Here is a 6,500-nt window from a genome sequence, read left to right as displayed (position 1 = left end):
TGTATTTCAGAGGAAGACTGTAATTTGATTCCTTGTTTTGTTCTTAATCTTCAAAATCTTTGATTCTCCACTCTTGCAAAGAATTTTTCAATAATATATGAAGGCTAAATATTTTTTATTTCTTTCTCTAAAGAAAAATTCCAAATGGTATGTACTATAATTTATCTCCCCTTGAAGAACAAGATGAAAAGGATCACATGTAGATTATTTTCTAAGTACCCCCCAAATTTTTTTCTCAAAAGAGCCTTCTAGCTATTAATTTTTATCAGTCGTATCTAGAAAATTTTTAACCAATTAAGTTTTTAAAAATCTTTACTGCCATTCATCCTACACAGCATCTAATTTGAAAAATTCTGTAATGTACATTTTCAAAGCATCTTCTTTCCAGTTTCTGGGTCTGCCTTAGGTAAGTAAATGAATATCATTTCAGATTTCCTTTTAGTTTCTTTTGCCTTTTAGCTCAGAAGTATGTGAAGTAAGAGAGGTTAATATTTTTGAAACATTTCTGCCACATGCAATTATTTCAATGCCGTTCTCTGGTGTTGTGTCTGAAAAACGGGTGGCCGAACCCACTGCCCGCAGCGCCAGACATTCAGCCGGATCCACCCCTGGGCACAGTCGTCAGAGGGAAAAGATCCAGCTTCCAAACTTGATTAAAAACAGCCAAACAGTTTCTGCCCCACTAAAAACCTTAAAGAGGCTTGAGAAGCCGAGTAAACTGCCTCGGAGAGGAGGTGGCTGAGGTCTAGATGCCTTTCATATGGGAACTGGGAGAAGCTCAAAAAAAGCATTAGATATTGGGCTGCAAAACCACAACTTGTCCACCCAAATCCAAAGTTGAAATCGACTTTACACATCTAGCTGCTGACAAAGAGTGATTCTACCTTGCAATTTTTCACCTTAATTTGAAGGGAAAAAGGAAACACGTGCACATACCAAAGACCTACTGAGATGCTAGGGAAATGTTAACTTGTTTCTGAGCTACATTTTTTTGTTTTGCTTCCTTTTGGCAAATAATTCAAAATATCCTCCCCCAAAGTTATATCCTGGGAGAGACAATTAAAAGAAAAATACTAAGATGGAAAACTGAACTAGAAATGAGGAGTGTGTAGGTTGGTGAATAAAATAGATGCCTGTCAGCATCTTCTTAAAGATACGTTGTCTGTGTTGTTTTCTACATGTGACATTTTTACGGTGAAAAAACTAAAAACATCCAAATAGGAATCCAAATATGAAGAGAAGTGGGAGGTTGCCTGATGTGTTTCAATAGTAAAATGAAAATTGTGTCTGAATGTGCCTATATGTTCCCCTTCAATTTGAAATTTTATTCCAGAAAGTGGTGCAATTTGTTACTTTTTTGTGTGGGCACAGGAGGAGGAAAATATGATACATTTGGGGATTTTTCAGTTGAGCTGTGTTTAGTTTTAATTTTCCTGTATTTTAAAATAAACACTTTGACCAAAGCATGTTTGATCTCTGCAAGAAGGAAATATACATTGTAAAGGAATGTGCGGTGGTTGAGCATGAAAATGGGGTTGTGACTCACAGCTGCAGGCAGAAAAAAAAGGCGTCGTGGTGTCAGCCAGAGGTGTTCAGTCTAATAATTCAAGCTGTAAACTGTATCCCTTAAAATTACCTACATAATAAATCATTGTGTGAAGAAAAAAAGTTTGGACTGAAAAGTGTAAGTGAAACAGAATCCTCAGGAGACTTCAATGCTGGGACCTATTGACAATGATGTGAAATATGGGTTTATTTTGTCCAAAACTTTAACAATCAGAATAATACTGGGAATTATTCTAGAATAGCTGTTTTTTTCCCCCTTGGGTTTCAACACTTTTCTACATAGTCTGTTACAGAAATGGGCTTGCACTTTTTTTCTTCTCCTGGTCACACAGCTGAAACTGTTTTATGGGATTCATAGTCAATCTACACAGCTTCAAGAGAAAACTCAATTCAAGAATAGCTTTATTTTCAGAAAAATAAACTAAGTTATCACATACATATCAAGAAAGGAGACAGAAACCTTCCTGGAAATTCCCTTAGGTTCCTGAATCAGTTTTCACTGTTGCTTACAGGTACCAAAGAAAATACATTTAAGTAAACTGGTCAATTTGCTTGCCTAGGAATTCACTAATAGATTGAAACAGACACTGGGGTTGTCAAAGCCAGTGTCAAATCTTGAAGACTTGAGAACCAGGAATGTTTGGGGAAGGAATGCACCCGTTTGGAGTAAAAAGGAGCTCAGTGCCTGGAGAAAAGATGCAATTGTCAAAAGGAAGTTTAAAGGCCAAGGACACACGAAGTCTTTGAAACAATAAGGGTGAGTAATTCAAGAAGCAGACTTACCAAAACCACACTGAAACAATTTATTTTATAGGATCTCCTATATTTCCAGAATTAGCAGAAGTGCCACGCTGTGAACGTGAGCTGTTCACACGGGTACTGCGAGAGGGAGAAAGTCAAGGTGACACGGGTCTCTTTCGCCTGGGCATTTCAAATGAAAATATAAGGAGGAGGGCGGAGACAGAAGGAGACAAAACGAAGCTCGAAAACACTGACTCCAAAGACTGCAATAAAGATTAACTGGAAAAAGGAAGTCTATAGCAATTAAAACTCCTACCCTGTCTCATTAGTATTCATGACCGAACGTCCAGCTTCTCTGTTTATCTTTCTCCCAGGATCAATATCGGAGCAGCGTGGGGCTGGGAGGAGCCCAAGCCGGGCCCTGCGTGCGCCTGACCTCTCGCGCCCTCCCTACAGGTCAGAGCATCTTCAGAACCGCCCGGCCAACGCCGCGCCCCTGCTCATTAAAGGCACCATTCATCTGCCAGCGGGGAGAGGGAGGGGGAACAGGCCGGGGCCGGGGCAGCGGGCAAACAGACCTAACCGACTCCAAAGGGTTTCGAGAAACCACACTCCACCACACCAACCACCGTGGGCCCAGTGGGCCAGAAGTAAAAAAGAACAAGAACAAGCCGCGTCTTCAGCAAGAGTCCCAGCGCGGCTCCTGGTCAGACCCTCTCTGGCTCGGCTGGGTCCAGACCCCAGATTTTGTCTGGGGGAAGCAACATAAGAGGACCCTCCGCGCCCATCCCTGAAAGAGAACCCCACGCCCACTCCAGCCCAATGCGGTCTGGAGCGACCCCAGGCCTCCACAGACCTTTGAGAAGTAACACACTGGCGGAGCCTTAACTACAACTATTATCTTTGACATTATTAACATTATTATTTCTACCCCCCACCTTCTCTAGGGGCGCTGCGCTCCATTCTTCTCCCCAGGACCACCGACTTGGCCTCAGGGACAGAAAAAACATGACTCCGGAGCTTATGAAAGGAAGAGGCTGAGGCAGGTGCTGGAGAGGTGATGTGTGTGCGTGTCGAGGGTATGGTCAGCTCTCCCTGGTTTAGCTGAGAGTTGAGGGGGCGCCCCCCTTTCAACGCACACGCCGGGGTCACAGGGCTCGCGGGCAGGCCGGACAGTCTGGCTCATCAAATTCCCGGGGAAGTGGGCATGAGGAACCCCGACTGCGGGTAGCTCCCAACCAACTTAGTCTCAAGCAGGTGATTTAAGGAGCCGGCCTCAGGAGCTCGGTCCTGGCTGTGGACTCTCAAAAGCAGGCCTGGCCCCCTGGGAGAGAGGCTGTAAGAGGGTAGGAGAGCTAGGGAAGCGCAGAGGGGTGAGAGCATCCCTTACCGGGTCCTCGGGCCACCCGCCCCAAATCTCTGGGGCTGAATTCCAGCCCACCCACGCAAGACGGTAGCCGGAGATGCGGAGTTCAGATATGTGAGTGCGTGTGTGTGTTGGGTCGTGAAGAAATAGAATGTGGTCTGTGTGTGTGTGTGTGTGTGTGTGTGTGCGCGCGCGCGCGCGCGCGCACACGCACGCACACGAGCGAATGGACGCCCCCAGCTCCATCCTGGAGGCTGCGGTGAACCTCATCCCTAATGGACAGGCAGGCAGGATGCGGGATGCCCAACGCGGGATGAGGGCAGGACACAGGGCTCGAGATGAAGCAAGATGTCACCTCTTCAAAAGCTCATCGGCCCCTGGGAACAAAAGGGAAACTTGGGAGGGCGACGATGGGGCTCCAGGACCGACGGTTCCCGGACTGGGCCCTGTAGGGGAGGGGCGGGAGTGGGAGGACCCGAGCCAGGCGGACCTGGCCAGAGATCTGGGTTGCGGCCGCTCAGGGGCCGGGCGGCGCGTGGACACGGCTGCCCCTGCCACCCCGCAGCCTTGACCGTGAACTCGAAACTTCGGGCTGCCCTGGTTATGGTTTACAGAAGTTTTCATTGGTATCACCTTATTCAGCTGCCACCGCTGCCTTTCGTTCTCAGGAGCCCAGCTGGACAGGCCTGAGGGTTTATGCCAGATCACCCAATCCAATCTGGAAGGATCTAGATTCTTCCCTAAAATAAAAACTCGGCAACAATCTGTTGGAGGCCTGGGGGAGAGGGGGGTGTTAGAAAAGAGGGCGACATTTCTCAGGCCCTGTTCTGAGCTGCCAGTTAAAAATAGAACCATTCATTGCGGTCTGCTGGGGGTAGCAGTGGGCCGAGGCGCTCCAAGTTTCTCTGGAACAAGAGCGATATCAGACTGTAATCAATCAATCCACAAGTATTTATTGAACGCCTACTTTGGATCCCGAGGGTCGCTTTCCTGGACACGTGTTCGTTTAAGTGAAAATGCATCCAATGATTCAACCAAGTCTTGGTGGGGTGTTATTTTGAGGCCTTTATTTCTCAGCTCCTGGACGCAGGCCTAGCACTCGCTCCCTTTGAGTTATTTCGGTGGCGTGATGTGGGGGAGGGTAGGACCTGAGTCCCTAGTTAATATTTGATAGGTCCCCGCGTGTCCCGCTATGCCACCGGCGCGCTACAGGGACTACCAGAATCAGCCCCCCTCTCTGTCCTGCCGACCCGGTCGGGCAACCGGTCACCTGGAAAGCCCAGGCCTTCCTAGGCAACCCTAGGTTACGGGAGAACAGCGCAGAGCGCAGGGAAACCCGAACCTCCGGTCCAGTCTATGATCTGCTCTTGATCTCAGGGGTTTTTGCGGAAAATACACCACTTGAGACTGAAAACATCCGTCTGAAAAAGAGACAAAGGGGCCAGGGGTGGGGAGGAGGAGGAAGGGAAAAGGTGCCAGCAGAAAGGAAAGGGGCCGGGACAGCGTGGGACGGGGTGTGCTGGGCCTGCAGGACCTGTTTCCTTTACGCGCGTCCCGACGCCCTCGGCCCTAGCAGCCTCCCCTTGCTGGCGCCCAGAGAAGAACAGACCCGGCCTCTGCTCCCTCAGTGACCTCCTCCCCCGCCCAGGACTTCGGGGGACATCACTGAACCGGGAGATACTGATACCAATCCCAGTTATCATTGTGGTCATTAATAATGCAGTGAGGATCATGATAATTAATAATAATAATGATGGGCCTCCCGAGGGGGCTCCAGCTGCCTCCGGATAGAGGTCGCGTTGAGGGGAGTTATTCGGTGGTGGATGGAGGAAAGCGGGAAAGGAGCGAGCTTGGGCGCTCTGAAGTTCAAGTTGACAGCGCTGACGGGCAAAAACCATCCACTGGCCTCGGCAGACGGCCTCCTTGCCTGCAGCGAACCACAGAGCAGCTCTAGCTCCCGGAGGGAAGCGAAGACTGGCCTCGGTTTTGTGGTTCTGGAGGCAAGGCAAACAGATTTAGGTCTGTTTAGGCAGGGGAGGGGGAGGCCTGCACCCTGCACCCCCAGGCCCAGGCACCTCGTCTCGGCGCAGGATCTTGGGTCTCTTGCCCTGGTGCTCGTTCGAAGTTGAGCATTTCTGACATCTCTGATGCTCTTACATGTTCGCCACCTCCCCCTCCCCCATTCTGTCCCCGGGACTCGCAGAGAAAGGCGGAGATTGGGCCACAACATCGGGTCCGTGACTTGTTTCGGTAAAGCGGTGGGACTCAAGTGCTGGAGAATGGGCACCCATTTTGCTGGAAAGCTGCTCCCACCCGCCCCTCACATTCTAGGGTGCACTAGGAGACGCTCCCGGGCTGTAGTCCTCCTCATGTCATGCCCCTTCGCATTTTTGTTTCCTGCTTAAAATTGATACCCGCGTCTCTGGACATAAAAGGGGCCTCCGGTAGCTCTCCGACGTTCAGATCTGGAACGTAGTCCCTCCAACTCAGGAGATCGTCCTGTCCCTGCCGTCTTCCTTCTTTACCCAAATGAGAAGAAAAGCACCAAGGCTTTGAGTTGATACTAACATTGCACACCTCCTGCCCTTCCAACCTTCTTAAGTTGGAGAGGTGTCTCAAAGCCAATACTTTCCACCAAAAAAAAAAAAGTTTTAAACGTTTAGAATAGACTATCTCATCCTTGCACAAGTTGTGAGGAATATTTAATTTGATTCCTGCGCCCCCTCCCCCAGGGTGGGGAGCGTTGGGAAACTCTACACGTTTTCCCCACAGCTTATACTGTGTTCAGTGAAATCTCCCAAGGATCAGTAACATATGCCAATTATTT

Source organism: Vicugna pacos, chromosome 14 (genome assembly GCF_048564905.1).
Source record: "Vicugna pacos chromosome 14, VicPac4, whole genome shotgun sequence".
In the NCBI taxonomy this organism is placed as follows: Eukaryota; Metazoa; Chordata; class Mammalia; order Artiodactyla; family Camelidae; genus Vicugna; species Vicugna pacos.
The sequence above is the reverse complement of the archived record's forward strand: the minus strand, read 5'-3'. Positions refer to the sequence as shown.